Consider the following 16811-nt stretch of genomic DNA (forward strand, 5'->3'; position numbering starts at 1 on the left):
TGTAAAGAGTGGACCTAAAACTACCCTGAGGTTACTGTGAATTATTAGCATATGCTATAGAAACTTAAATGAAAAAATAAAAAAACCCAGCAAGGGAAACTCAAAGATTCTTTGTTTTTTCACTTTACTGCATATACACGTCCATCTTAAACAATCTATATGCTTATATCCAATAAGAGAGCATTGTTTTGCAAGGCTATTTGGGTTCTATCAGCATGTAAAAGTCGGACAACTCAACTTTAGCAGAGTCAGCCTTCAGGTGAATAATTGCTTCTCTCAGGTTGTGAGCATTTGAATTCTCCAGAAATGTTTCCCAAAAAATGAAAACTAAAAGAGTCCTAGGACAGCGTCCTTTAGAAATTTTATAGTATCAAGGTTTTTGGAGGAAGAGTATCCTTGTCGATTATCAACACAATGATTCCAAACAGGTCAATTTATGCTGAGAATATTATATAACAGAACCCACTTCACCTCCATTATACTGACAGTGATCTTCCTTACTTCAACCTTGTGCTTCTTAGTAAAGTTGAAAATACTGAGCCAAGAACAGACAGTGACAATGCCAGAGACTCAGATGTACCTATAGGTGCCTTCAGACAACATCAGCCACCCAGGCTAAAGTCCTGGTTTAAAACATCCCAACATGAATGAATCTCAAAAACCATATGCTGAGCAAGTGAAGCCAGATCAAAAGGGCACCCACTGTATTATTCAACTTACATGAAATTGTAAACTGGGCAAAAGTCATCTCTAAAGATAAAAAACAGATCCGTGGTGGCCTTGGGGTGGGAGATGGGAATACTTTTGCAAAAGCCTAGGAGGAAACTTTCTAGGGTTTTAGGATTGTTATCTATCTTTATGGGGGTGGTAGTTACACAAATGTATACATTAATTAAAAGTCACTGAACCGTTGACTAAAAATGTCTGAATTTTATTGTATGTAAATGATACCTTAATAAGGTTGATTACAAAATGAACCAAAAATAAAACAAAGCAGAAGAGAAACCTCTCAAGACCTCAAAGGATACACTGTTTTCTTCCAGGGTACCAGATTGGAAATGAGGCATTGGTCTGTTCTACCCTCAGATTATCCCTAGGATTATCTAGTCTATTTTAAAGCACTAGAGTCCCCTATCAGGAAAACTCACCCCATGTTTAATTACTTGGATTTCTTCTCTGCCTCTTCTCCCAACACAGTGAAGCCATTCACGGAAGAAAAACCACCTTTTTCTTACTTTGCATCACCACATATTCTTTCCAAAGCTATTATGTATGGAATAAAATTTGGCTACACTTTGTAAAAATCTAGCTTTTTGAGCCTTACAAATCTTAACAGTTAACCTATTGCCTCACTGGAATTTGCAAAAAAAATTATTTTGAAAAGGAATAGCTGAGACTTGACAATTTTGTTTTTTGTGATTTTCTCTTCCCCTAAGAGAGAAGTGAGTAGGAATGAGAAACACATACATAAAGGAAAAAAAATTATCTTGCTGCCTTTGCATGGTTATAATTTATAGGAGGCCCTTTTCAAAAATAATCTATTATCAGAATCAATAAAATATAATCTCCATGAAGGCTAGGCCAGGATATTTGTCTCTTTTTCAGCAGATTGCAATACAAACCACATTCATGGATATGCTTCTTGATGATCTTTGTAATACTGTAACAGTTGACCATTTCCTCATGCCTCTTCACTTTAACTTCAATCTGGTTTTTCACTAATGACCTCACATTTCCTTCTCTAACACTTGGTGTGGGCCTCTTTTCCAACTCCAACTCACATGTCACTCTGGAACCAAAGGAAGACTCACACCTTCCTGCTTTTTAGTGATACCTCAACGTCATTACCATATTGTGATCACCCTGAAGAATAGCCATACAATTGTTATTTCAGAGCCATCTGACAGTTTGTAGCTCTAAAAATTAACTAAGGACCGCATTTGTAAAAAATATCCTAGTTTAAAATTTTGGTAATACAGCAACAGTAATTCCAAAGTCATTATGCTACAGTTCCAGATTAAATAGACTAGAAATCGGAAGGTTGCCAGATGGTGGTTTACATTATCTACAGACTGTCTCGGCTCAAGGTTAACTTCCCTGGGAGAAAACGCATAAACCCAGAAGCATCAAAAATAACCTGCACGTGCAGGGGAGAGACAGCTTTGCTTGTCAAATTTTACATTCTTTCTGATATCTGGGCCCTGGTGATTTATCTCCCATGGAATGGAATAAGGAGGGGAACAAGTAGGGACAGTCCCTTCGAGCAGCGGCCGCATGCCTGGCATGTCCGTAGCCTGCTCTCAAGGCTGAATGCTTCCCACACATATGTTGCCTTGTTTAAGCCTCAAGCCCTCGATCCTTTGCTGAAATACAATAATTTCATTCCTATGGTTTTCAATACCAAAAACTCAACCTCCAGGAGGGCTAAAGTCTAATTTGTACTCCAAACCAAGTAGCAGTGCAGTTCGCTACTACTGAGACTGAATCCATAAAGACTTCAAGACCACGTCCAGAAGACAAGTTATTATATATAATACCCTAGAAGGTCTGAGACATAATTATCATATACATAGCTGGTCCTTCAGAGCTTTTTACCTATAACATGTTTCTTTGATGAAAGTTATTTAATGTACTGGAGATAACTGTGACTTACTGATCAAATATTTGAATACTTATACTTATCTGGGATTTCATTTCTGCTGAAAGAAAAAGGAAGAATAGGACTCACTAAAAAAAAAGACAACATTAGAAATGAAAGTAAAAATCTTATCACACACTATGACTTTTGGAAGCAGCATAGAGGGGCAGTCAACGGTAAAACACTGGTGAAATAGGTCAGCACTCTAGGCCAAAAATCCATTATCGTTATCATCAGTGACAGTACCACAACTGTGCCCTTCAGAATTAATAATCACTCCTAAGAATCTTCATTTGGCACCAGATGATGCGGTTAAGAGAAACATTCTGGGAGGTTTTGAATCAGACTTGGTTTTTTGTTAGTCAAGTTACAGGAGAATTTTTAAAGTGGGGGGAAGGGAAGAAGGAAACGGACCAGGAAAAGAATTTAAGCCATCATCTATAAACCAACAAAGCACTGATAGTTCCAAACATTATGTCAGACACTAAAATGACTGATATAGGCTCAAGTGGTTTACAAAACCTATAAAAAGACTACACCAGCAAAGTCCCCATTTATCTGTAGAGTTCAGAAACTAAAACAAGGAATATTTTAGCTTAAAACCTTATCTAAAGAGAACCATATACACTTCACATGAATAAAAATACCTGAAACCAAACATTTTTAAAAGCTCCAATACCCAAAATATAAAGAAAAATATTAATTCAGAAGACTCAATCAATCCATGATAATCACAAAACGGCTGGGCAATCTCTATCTCCCTTCCACACTAACCATCCATCCCATGGAAGACCAAGGGAGATCAGACCTTCCAGACTTACCTTCCAGACCTTCCAGACACCTGGCTGCTGCAAAATTCTATGGAGACTCCTTGTGGAACAGCAGTTTCCCATCTCTTGTGTCTCTCCCTATCGTGATCATGATCATGCAGGAAGCAAGTCTGGCTGTGCTATTTCTTATTATTGTCTGTCACCCATCTGCAACATGGTATTGTACAGATAAGGAAAAAGTAGTTCCCTTTCCCCCAGAAGGTTGAGGCTCAGGTACAGGGTAATTCTCCTGTGCACACAGTCATTATTTAGGCCGACTCAGTGACTTCAACAGGCTTAATCATGTGATCAGGTTTGTTGCCAGCTGCGTAATGCTCCCACATCTGTAGATAGAGCCGCTCTAGGTCCATTGTGTATTGTTTGGTGTTGAACAGAGGGCTAGATGTTCTCTGCTTCCAGACTTTGCCACGAATTTTCTTCAGGTATTCTAGATCAGTTCCCAGTTTCACAGCTATGTCTTCATATTCTTGTCTATTTTGAGCAATAAGCTCAAGACAGCCTAAACATGTGAGCTGGGAAGCTGCAACTCGGGAAGCAAGAGTCTCTCCTGGCATAGTCACCACGGGTGTCCCTGACCAAAGGACATCCATTCCTGTGGTGTGTCCATTACAGAGTGGAGTGTCCAAGCAGACATCAGCCAGCTGGCCTCTCCAAACATGTTCCTCCTTAGGAGCAACAGGTGAAAAAATGATACGGTTCTGGGGAAGGCCCATATTTTGTGCGTACTGTTGAATATTAGGTTCTCCTACTGCTGGAAAACGCAACAGCCACAGTACACTTTTGGGAACACGCTTCAGAATATTTGCCCACATCTGCAAAGTAGATGGGTCAATTTTATATAACTGATTAAAGTTACAGTACACAATGGCATCTTCCGGTAACCAGTACTGAGAACGTGTGGTTACAATAATGGAACGGGGAACCTCCTCTCCAGTGGCAGCCTTAATGTTGATCTGGGTAATTGCCAGTCCATTGCTATACTCAATCAATTAATTGTTATCTGAATTTGTCCTCTGTTAATCATTTCAATAACTGCCTCTGCAATAGTATTCATAGGAATGACAGGCATATTAAGAGCTGTATTACTGCTGTCTGCGTTGTCTCCTCCATCAGGACATTTCATCTTGACAATTTGCACATCTGGGAGACTATCAAGAAATGCTTTGAGGTCGATGCCATTCAGCACAATCCGATTGTCATAAATGTGTCCATTGGACTTAAAATCGATGACTGCTTTCTTCTTCAGGTGAGGGAACATATTAGCATGATCACCAATAAAGAAAGTATGGGGCATATAAGCCAGTTTCTCAGAATACTGCTCAGCAACTTCAGCAGGTGAAGTTTCCTGATCAGTGATGATATAATCCATGAAAAGCACACCACTGGTCCCAGGGTAGCCCAGCCACATTGCCTGAATAGGAGCTGGCCTGAGAGCAAAGAGTTCATTTCGAGCACCCCTGGTATAACCATTCATATTTACAAGGATGTGTATACCATCTTGATGGATGCAATCAGCTGCTTTCCCATTGCATGGAATCTGAGAAAGATCAATGAAATGATGGGCTTCTGCCATCACCTTCGCTCGGAAGTTTGTGCCATCATCTGGGCCCAGGGCATAACAGAATACCTCAAATTTATCAGGATTGTGCATGCCTGGAATAGACTGCATAAGATGAGAAGTAGGATGATTCCCAAAGTCAGAACTCACGTATCCTACACGCAGTTGACCATCACTGAGCTTCAAGTCTTTTGGATGTTCATACTGTGGTTTATGAAGGACATTTATCTCATCCAAGCAGAGGTTCCCATGACTCTCAGCAATAGCCTTCCTGAAGCCATGAGAAAGAAGACAGAGCATACTATGATAAGGCTGCACAGAAGGCAACCTATTCTTCTCCAACTGGTCAGCCACAATGCTGACCAACTTCTTCATTCGCTCATCATAGTCTGTCCAATCACAGACAATCTGCAGGCAATGAGCCAAATCACAATAAGCGTCAGGAAAATCAGGTTCAAGCTTCAGAGCAGTGCGATAAGAAGCAATTGCTTCTGGAATATTCCCTGAATACTTGTGAATGGAAGCCAGATTGCTGTGGGCATCCGCAAATGCAGGGTTAATCTGAATGGCACGAGTATAACACTGCAAGGCTCCCTGAACATCCTGCATCTCCTTTAGAGTGTTTCCCATATTACAGTAGGCATCAGCAAAGGTAGGACTGATTCGAACAGCCTCCTTATAATGCATCAGAGCTTCCTGCAGTTTTCCCTGCTGCTGCAATACACTTGCTAAATTTGAATGGGCAACAGCAAACTCTGGGAAGACTTCTAATGCTTTACGATACAAGCGAACTGCCTCTTCAATGTTTCCTTGGTTTCCTTTGATATTGGCTAGGTTATTCAGAGAGTCTGCATGGGTGGGACACAGCCGCAGAGCTGTATTATAACAATCTTCTGCTTCAGCAACACTGCCCTTCTCTTCCAGAGCGTTGGCTAGGTTGCAATAAGCATCAGGGAAATGTGGTTGCAATTCAATAGCTCGCCTGTAGGTGTCTACTGCCAGATCCATCAGGCCTTGCTCATAGTATACACAAGCCAGGTTGGCAGGTACCACTGCATGATTTGGACTCAAGCTTAGGGCACAAAGGTAAGCTGCCACAGCTCTGTCAAAAATCCGTGCCTCTTGCAAGACATTTCCTAAATTGATACAAGCATCCAGAAAATTGGGGTCAAGGGTGACAGCCTTTTTAAAGTGATGAATTGCAAGCCAAATCTCCCCTTGTGCATTGAAAACACAGCCAAGATTACTCCAAGCTACTGCAAAGTTCGGTTGCGTCTTCGTTGCTTTCAAATAACATGCCTTGGTTCCTTCCAAGCGACCCAGGGCCTTGAGCAGGTTCCCCAGGTCACTGTGAACACAGTACAAATCAGAATTACACTGAAGAGCAGAGACGTAAGCTTGTACTGCCCCTTCCATGTCACCTGCTGCTACCAAAGCGGCTGCCAGGTTAATATAACCATCGATGAAATCTGGTTTGAGACGCAATGCACGCCGGTAATGCTCAATTGCTTCCTGCAACTGCCCTCTTTCCTTGTACACATTCCCCAAATTCGAATAGGCTTCTGCCAGAAGAGGGTTCTGTTTAATTGCCAGAGTACTAAAGTGGGCAGATCTGTCCAGCCTTCGACACTGGAAGTGTAGAGATGAAAGTAATAAAAGTACTCCAGTATTGTCTGGCTCTTGTCTCCACAGCTGCATGCAGTGTCTCTCAGCTGCCTCAAAATCTCCTGCCTGATATTCTCAATGTGCCAACTCAGCTAACCCTTGGAAGGAAAGCATACGTTTCGTTGGTTCTGTGCTGTCGGCCACGTTGCCCACGGAAGATGCCATCTGGAGCTTCTGCAGAGAGTGATAAAAGGGGGTAATTGAGTCCCGCTGCCGCCACTCCTGGCAAGAATGTTTCTAGAGGTAGCAAATACGAGGGCAGCAGCCGTACCACTGCTTTGACAGGCTTAAGCGGCGGCAACAGTTACATGCACCAAACCTTAGGAACTCTAGTTGGCCATCTACCTCTCACGCTCTTGAAATCTTAATTCTTAACCCTGCCCTCTTCCACCATTTTTCTCCTAATCAGGGAATAAAAATTACCTATACACTTGCCTTAGAAGAAATCAAAAGTCAGTAGTCCAAACACTTTTCAAAATTTTGTTTTCTGCCCAGTTGGAAAGGAAATACATGATTGACTTTACTTCATCATTCATATAGTCAATGTGGAAAACATTAGGGCTGTGAATTTCAATACAGTAAGTTCAGAAAATTTTAAATTGGCCTTCCCAAACCACTAATAAGTAACCGATGTTGTATATAATGCTAAAATCTTAGAGACTGAGTTTGATATTTTAAAAGTTCTGAAAGGATTAGCTAATTTCTCATCATATTTCTCATGCCTCAAACCTGAGTATTACTTTTTAAAAAATAAATTTATTTATTTTTATTTTTTTATTTTTATTTTGGCTGCGTTGGGTCTTCAATGCTGCGTGCAGACTTTCTCTAGTTGCGGCGAGCGGGGGCTACTCTTTGTTGCGGTGCCCGGGCTTCTCATCACAGCAGTTTCTATTGTTGTTCCACAACTCTATGGGTTCCTTTTTAGGTCCTATGAAGAACCCTAGAAATTAATTCACGTAATTATAGGTTTTTGCAAAATTGTCAAAAGTGAGATATTTTAACTTCCATCAGGTAAGACCAGCGTCTCTTTCTTTGCCAATTTTCCTTCTATCATATTCCGCTATGTTGGATCATATTGGAATGGCCACAGGCTTTTTTGAAATCTGGCTAAGGAGATTTTCTTTTGTTCTGTGGTACGCGGACCTCTCACTGTTGTGGCCTCTCCCGTTGTGGAGCACAGGCTCTGGACGCACAGGCTCAGCGGCCATGGCTCACGGGCCTAGCCGCTTCGCGGCATGTGGGATCTTCCCGGACCAGGGCACGAACCCGTGTCCCCTTCATCGGCAGGTGGACTCTCAACCACTGCGCCACCAGGTAAGCCCTAAGGAGATGTTTTAAGTGAGGCTATTATGTGATTTTCAGACACCGCCATATGTAATTGACTATATACCATCCCATTACAGGAATAACTTCCAGTACTCATACTGACTACTCTACTGACTTAACTAGCACAAGACACAGAAGCATAAGGACAAAAACCACCTTACAATATAGCCATGTCTTGCACTTCAGAGCTCTCAAAGCATGTGCGTTTGAAGAAGAAAAAAAGAACTGAAAAGTACAAAACCAGAAGCTATTCTGTGGAAAATTATTTCAATCATCAGGCATGTGAAAGATAAGTCAAAGATTCAGTTTTCATCAATGCTTAGTCAAAACGGAAATTTTCTTCTGTCAAGAATATACTCCAGAGGCTTCCCTGATGGCGCAGTGGTTAAGAAGCCACCTGCCAATGCAGGGGACAAGGGTTCGAGCCCTGGTCCGGGAAGATCCCATATGCCACGGAGCAACTAAGCTGTGGTGCCACAACTACACTGCCTGCGCTTTAGAGCCTGTGAGCCACAACTACTGAGCCTGCGAGCCACAACTACTGAATCCTGCGTGTCTAGCGCCCGTGCTCTGCAACAAGAGAAGCCACCGCAATGAGAAGCCTGCGCACCGCAACAAAAAGTAGCCCTCACTCTCTGCAAGTAGAGAAAGCCTGCGCACAGCAACGAAGACCCAACACAGCCAAAAATACATAAATAAATAAATAAAAGAATATACTCCATCAACAATGTGTGTAATGGAATGGTGTGAATGAGTATTTTATCAGAATCCCTGTAATGCACAAACCTATAGCAGTACTGAAATCAGTAATGCATTTATAATAGTAAATATTTATGAGGAAGTAATCCATAGAGGTTTTCTCAAAGTTAACAATGAAAATTAATGTGACATTATCAATAATAAATTGTGAAGCTGAAATAAACTTTTCTAAACTATTAATAACTAGAAGCAAATTCTAATCAACCATGGTACAAGAAATCTATGTCTATACACTACAAAGTTTATTTCTTAAAATTTTATTTCGAAAATATATAAACTGTCGTATGAGGAGGCAGTTAAAGAATATATAGCTAAAAGAGTGGGGGAAAAGTTTTATAGAGACACATCTGGCAGTAGTTCATTTTTAAATGTCATTTTTCTAGATTTTGTGACACCTATAGTATTGATAATTGAAAGCATTTAAAAAATTGTAATTTGAAGATTTGCTACTTCCAGGTAGAATAAAATATTTTGAAGCAAAACAACGTTTCCACTGAGAAAAACAAAAAAAGCCAAATAAAATAGCCAGCATTCAATCAAAAAGTTCTAGACAAACCAAGAGATAGAATCATATTACTAAACTTCTAAGAAAAGAACAGATAATACAAAAATATTTATATAAGATATTGTGTATCTTTATCACAAAAAGTCTTTATCAAGAAAAGACTTTAAAATCACCAGAATTAATATGATATTTTATTTATTTGTATATTATATTTATATATAGATATTTATATATTTATATAAAGAACTTAAAGATAAAGCCCTAGTTAAGGCAGTGACAATAGCAGTAGCAGTGGGAGTGAAAAGAAATGGTTATATTCAAGCATATTTTGTCAGGAAAAGTCCAAGATCAAATGTCTGACTGCACACATGGGATGGATAGACGGAGTGGGAAAAATCAAAGTTAACTATAGAGGTTCTAGTGAAGATGGGGTTGCCGTCAACCAACCCAGGGGTTGCGATCATCCCCAAGGTCTAAGAGACTCAAAGGGAAGGTCATGGTCAGGGGCAAAGTTAATTGGTGGGAAAATAAGACTCCCAGTCTCTCCATCTCCTTATACCAGTTTTTTTTTTAACATCTTTATTGGAGTATATTTGCTTTACAATGGTGTGTTAGTTTCTGCTTTATAACAAAGTAAATCAGTTATACATATGTCCCCATATCTCTTCCCTCTTGCATCTCCCTCCCTCCCACCCTCCCTATCCCACCCCTCTAGGTGGTCACAAAGCACCGAGCGGATCTCCCTGTGCTATGTGGCTGCTTCCCACTAGTTATCTGTTCCTTATACCAGTTTTGTTTTTCTGCTCATATACGTAGCAGCATTTCATTCAAGGGGAAAGTCATTGATCTGACTGGTCAAATTAAACAACATAGTTCAAGGCACATTTACAGTGGTTAGTTCCTCTACAATTTAGAAAGTCACATTCACAATTTCCCTCTTCCTACGCCGCAGAACACATTGGCCATTCCTCGAAAGTTTCCACTCCACAGAGTGGACCAGAGATGACATTAGCCCAGAACTGAGAGCTTGGCATGAGATGGTGTCAGCCCCACGTAGAGCTCTGGCATAAGTTATAACCCAACCCAGCTCTACAGAGAGCTCTGCATGGAATCCTGGGAGTAAACTCAGCCATAATAATGGGATTCTGTTTTTCATTTGCTTTTCTTCCTTGCTTAACTTTCCCTGGCCACTCTGACAAACAAACTTTCAGGCATTCCTGGGCCACTCACTAACTTTACTCCATTTAATCTCATCCAGATTCCCAAGAAAATTACTAACTATAAGGAGGGAAATTTGGAACATGGTGAGTTTTAGATGCCTGAAATATGCAGGTCATTGAATCCAGTTAAGTAGCAAATTATCTGGATCTCAAATATGCCAGTAGAATAGCAGACTAAGCTCAATTTAATGTACTCTTACTGGAGACACATGTAAATTCTGGGTCAATTTTGAAAAAGTTAAAAGGACATAGCTGAGATTAAAAGAAAGAAAGGAACACCTGCATGTTTCAGAAAGTAACAGAGAAATTAAATCCAGAGAAAGAAGAGCGGACTGATGTCTGTGGGTTCCGTTCCTTAGTATAGGCCTTACGTAAATAGGGGCTGGAGCTAGAAATCTAACATTACCTTGAGGCCAGGAATTTAGACTCAGGATGGAACAATATTGAGAAGTTGGTACAGATATCCTACAGAAATTTCACGAGGAACTGCTTAGTCCATTAAGAGGGCCAAGGGCGGTGGTGAGGAAGATTGATATCTCTTGAAAACCTTCAGGTACAGAAAACATCAACACCTCTGAAAAGTAGGCCTCTCCTTCCCAGCGTTGTGATGGCCAGGTTGTCACTAACCTGTAAGGCCCTGTATGAATCAGAAACTGCAAGGAGAGTAATTCAAAGAAAAACAGATGCAGGATGGGTGTGGCAATAAATCCTAGGACCCTATCAGAAACAAAATTAAAACCACTCTAAAGGGAAATTTTAACAAACCAGAGCAGATAGTATCCTAACCAGAATAGAATAATAATTCTGAGGAAGTTACTTTAGTTATTTAAGTAATATTCAACATCCAGAGCAAAATTCACTTAAGTACTGTACTGGTGGAAATTGGGCAGCACTATGGAGACAATAAAAAGGTGTTTACCATCAAAAAACATCAAGGTAAGAAAGATAATGTCTAATTTTTAATTATCCTGTGGTTTACTGAAATCTTTTGGAAACCCAAAATAGAGAAAACCTAGCAGGCAATGAAGACTTAAATATTTAGAGATTTATCAACTCATCTATAAAAGCTTTATTAATCTCTTCTTTTAATACCACTCCTGAGAGGTATAAATGTGTCCAGTGATAGGGTTGAAGAAGCCTGAGAGAATTTCAATTGTTTACTATTCTTGTTCAGCTATTAAGACCTTTCAGGAGCATCTTGATTTTCATGGCATCATCCAACAAAAAGCAGGATATTTTACAGAAAGTCCTGGTCCACTTTTTGGCTTGCTTTTGTGTTTATGTTTTTGGTTTTCTCACATTGGGCGGTACATTAGGCTACCTATTGCACACTCCCTCATTCATGCATGCATTCATTCAAACAATATTTACTGAGTTGAGATATTTAATTAACACCCAATAAATGATGTTTAGATGAATGAATGCACTTTTTATCAAAGTAAGTGTAAGAACTGAGAAAAATTACAGAATGTATGATCCCAGCCCCACAAAAGCGTATAATTGTGTTGAGGATATAACATATGCTGATGAAATAACTAATATATCATATTGGACAGTCTCTAAGTTCAAAAATGAGTTTTTATAAATAATCAGAGCCTAAGGAGGACAAAGAAGGGACAGTTCATTATGGGTTGAATCTATCAATAAATGTACATTTCAGATGAGATTTGAGATTGACCTTAAAGAAAGAAGAGGACTTAGATATATGAACAGAGAACAAGAAAGGCATGGTGATAGCATGTGCATAGATAGTGTGGCCAATATTTATGTTCTTCATTAAAGACAGTCAGAGATAACCCAAATGTAACTGTTTCCATGGGTCCATTCTCAGTATCCAAACAAAACGGCAAATCCTATCTTAGTAAAACTAATGAAAAACACAGTCTTTAACAAAGACATTGTGAAGGAAAGGGGGAGAGAAAGGCTTGCGTCCCACACCACACAACAAAACTTATTTAATTATTTGTTTCATTTTCTCCCTCTGAAAATTTCCTCTCCCTCTCTCTGTACGTCTCTCTTCTCCCACCACATCTGGCCACACTCTACCAGCCACCTTTCCAGATCTTTCCAGAACTCTCCATCCTAGTTTCATTATGCCACAAGTTAAACATCTCACAGGTCTCCAGGATGCATCCTCATCACTTATTCCACAAAGACAAACAAAGGACACTTCTCAGGATCAAGTTTCTTGGAAGGAAGAGGTCACGAGGAGTGATTATAAATAATATAAGGTGGAGAGCAGTGACTTAAAATACCGTTTTTCCTCTTAGAATGTGAATACAGGGAACTTTGGGAAACTAGAAAATCTAGAAAGGATTCATTGATAATTATTTATTTTCAATGAATAAAATAAAATGTAATAATACGGCTAAACTCTGACAGATTAACTTTTTGAAAAGTTGCTTTCACACACCTTCACTATTGGGATGTTTCATAAACACATCTTTCTTCTTTCTTTGCAGATACTGGCACCAAACTTTCAAACAATAAGAACCTTCCCATAAGTCCCTTGCCAGGCAAGATTAAGGTATAACAATCCAAACAGATTTTTGAAGAAGATAACTGGTTGAAAGCACAGGAAAAGAGCTAGGTTTCTCTTTTTCAACAGTCACATAATGAGCCATGTGGGAATTGGTTTACAAAGTCTCTCTCCATGAGGGGCTAAGGTTAAGATTAGAACTTCTGAGGCCAGAAGAGCAAAATAACTACAACAACACACATATTTTCAAGAGCCGCCCTTTGGATGTGAGGGATTGATTTTTCCCATGCTTTTTTCAGCAACCCAACTGGTGTCTTTAGTAAATGACATAAGAGAATACAGTGTGGCCAAGAAGGCTTAGATTTCCTTAGCCCCAAGTCAGATATTCTCAAGTGACTGTCCACTCAAATTAAAAAGAGAGATTTACAAGAGGAAACTGGATACAACTGAGTGTACTTTTATTTCAACCCTTTACCTGAATGTTTTGTTTTGATTTCAGTTCTCCACTGAAGTTGCCTACATTAATATATTTTTAAGAACATTTCCTTAAGTTGAAGTATTCATTCAGTATATTCATTTACTATAATTGAGAAAAGCCCAATGACTTAGGCAAATTCATTTCTATATTGCCACAGCAGTGTATTGTGAACTAAATGACACCTGGCAGTTCTTTACTCAGATACTAACTCAATTAGAAGGCAGAACAAGGATACCTACCCATTCAGGGAAGGAAAGGTCACTTAGCCTCTGTAGCTGTCTTAGGTCTCTTATCATCACAGTAACAAACTAAAGACTAAAAACCATACGATCATCTCAATAGGTGCAGAAAAAGCTTTTGAAAAAATTCAATATCCATTCATGGTAAAAACTCTCCAGAAAGTGGGCATAGAGGGAACATACCTCAACATAATAAAGGCCATATATGACAAGCCCATAGCTAACATACTCAATGGTGAAAAGCTGAAAGCATTTCCCCTAAGATCAGGAACAAGACAAGGATGCCCACTCTCACCACTTTTATTGAACAGAGTTTTGGAAGTCCTAGCCACAGCAATCAGACAAGAAAAAATAAGTAAATAAAAGGACTCCAAAATGAAAAGAAAAAAGTAAAACTGTCACTGTTTGCAGATGGCATGATACATAGAAAATCTGAAAGACACCATCAAAAACCTATTCGAGCTCAAACATGAACTTGGTAAACTTGCAGGATACAATAGATTTCTATATATAAATTTTGTATTTCTATATACTCACAGTGAACTATCAGAAAGAGAAATTAAGGAAACAATCCCATTTACAATCGCATAAAAAAAGAATAAAATACATAAGAATAAACCTGCCTAAGGAGGTAAAAGACCTGTACCCAGGAAACTATATGACACTCATAAAAGAAATGAAAGATGACACAAACAGCTGGAAAGATATACCATGGTCACGGATTGGAAGAATTAATATTGTTAAAATGAGCACCATACCCATTGAATCCCTACGGATTCAATGCAGTCTGTATCAACATATCAAGGGTATTTTCCACAGACCTAGAACAAATAATTTTAAAGTTTGTATGGAAACACAAAAAGATCCTGAATAGCTAAAACAGTCTTGAGAAAGAAGAACACAACTGGAGGAATCATGCTCCCTGGCTTCAGACTGTGCTACAAACCTACAGTAATCAAAACAGTATGGTACCGGCACAAAAACATCCATCACTGGAACAGAATAGAGAGACCAGAAAGAAACCCATGCACTTATGGTCAATGAATCTATGACAAAGGAGGCAAGAATATGCAATGGAGAAAAGTCAGGGCTTCCTTAGGGATGGTTTCATCAATTTGTTTTCCTAAATGGACCATACTTTTCCATGTCTTCATACACCTTGTGATTTTTTTGGTTGAACATTTGGCTTTCAAATATTATAATGTGGTGTCTATGGAAATCAGATTCTCTCACTTTCCCAGGGTTTTCTGGGCTTTTGATTGTTGAAGGTTGTAGTAGTCTGTTTGTTTAGGGACCTTTCCAAACTATTTTTGCAATGACCGTACTCCTTATCGTATGTAGGCACTGAAGTCTTGTTCCTTTAGTTCATGTTTAGCTAATGTTTTGACAGAGATGTCCTTGAATTCCTGCACCTAAGACAAACAAAAACAAATATACACAAGCACATCCACATGCACACTCAAAACCACACACCTCTCCCCATTGTGCAGATTGCTGGATCATTCCTTCAACATTTAGCTGACCTGCACTGAGCTCAGGGCTCAGCCCATGGTAAAAGCTTAGAGACTCCCCTGACGTTTTCAGAACATGCATCTGATCTTGAGTATGCATGTGGCTTTCTTAATTTCTCTGGACACATGTGTACTTTTTGTATGTTCTAAGTTCCCAAAGAATCTCCCCCAACGTTTGCTCCTGCATCTTATGTGGTCTATTGTATTTCAATGCACAGTCTTCTGCCCCAGCCATCTGTGCTTTGTTAGTTCACCTTGCACTTTTCTTGAGCAATGACCGCTGCTTTTCCAGACTGTGTTCCAAGTTAGCTAAGACAGAGTTAAGCATCTTCTGTCAGTCCTTCAGGTAGCTCCCAGACAGGTTAGAACAGATACACATAATAATCTGAGCGTACGGTCTCTTCTGCTCCCTCCTGAAGCAGGATTGAGGGTCCCATACTAGGAATGATCTGCTGCTACTTTAAGACTATCACTGCATCAAGACTCCACCACTTTAAGACCATCACTACACTAACAGTGGATGGGGCAAGGGCAAGTAAAAATGCCACAAAGCTTTCCTGCCATTTTCAAATTGCCTCTTCCCTGGTTCAGTATGTGTTTGCTTGCTGTAAATCTTTGCCTGATTTCAGGACTAAGAGAAACTCAAGGAACGCCACAACAAGAAACAGTGTAATCAAACTCTCAGATGCCAAAAGACAGATAAAGAATCTTTTCTCCCAAAGGAGAAAGAAAAAACAAATTTGTTACAAAGCAGGGATCCTCAAAAAGATTTATAGCTAATTTCCTATCTGAAACCACGGAAGCAAGAGGCCAGACATATTTAAAGTGCTGAAAGAAAAAACTGTCCACCAAGAATTCTATATTTGGCCAAACTGGTTTCAAAACGTAGGGAGAAATTAACACATTCCCAGATGAACAAAGGCTGAGGGCGTTTGTTTTACAACTTCCTACCACTGCCCTATGACAAATGCTAAACTGAACCTTCAGGTTGAAATGAAAGGACACTAGCCAGCAACTCGAAGCTGTATAAAGAAATAGAAATCTCCAGTAAAGATAAATACATGGGCAAACACTAAAGCCAGTATTGTGCTACTGGCTTGTAACTCTACTTTTTATTTCTTACATGATTGAAAAAAGAAATGCAGAAAATAATAATAAATCCATCTTATTGAGCTCACAAAGTATAAAGGTGTAATTTTTGACAACAATAATGTAAAGAGGAGGAATGGAACTGTAGAGGAACAGAGTTTCTGTGTGCTATTGAAGTTGGTTTCAATTCAAATGATATTGATTGAACTTTTGAAGGGTAAATGTAATCTTCTTGATAACCACAAAGAAAATATCAATAGACTTTATGCAAAAAGAAATGAAAAAGGAATCAAGAGTTCACTACAAGAAAATCGGCTAAGCACAGAAGAAGTCAGTAATGGAGTAAATGAGGGGCAAAAAATGCATAAGACATACAGAAAACAACCAGGAAACAGACAGAATCAAGTTCCTCCTCATAAGTAATTTTTGAAAAAGTAAGTGGATTAAGCTCTCCAATAAAAAGATAAATATTGGCAGAATGGACTTTAAAAACAACCATAATCCAAGTTTATGC

At 39.3% G+C, this 16811-nt stretch overlaps 1 pseudogene; it reads right to left on the bottom strand.

Annotated features, from left to right (window-relative positions):
- Nucleotides 1-2942: 2942 nt before the first annotated feature.
- LOC115850467 (UDP-N-acetylglucosamine--peptide N-acetylglucosaminyltransferase 110 kDa subunit-like) overlaps nucleotides 2943-16811 on the bottom strand; it is a 33093-nt pseudogene continuing 19224 nt past the window's right edge.

The sequence above is a fragment of the Globicephala melas genome, chromosome 17 (assembly GCF_963455315.2).
Source record: "Globicephala melas chromosome 17, mGloMel1.2, whole genome shotgun sequence".
NCBI lineage: Eukaryota > Metazoa > Chordata > Mammalia > Artiodactyla > Delphinidae > Globicephala > Globicephala melas.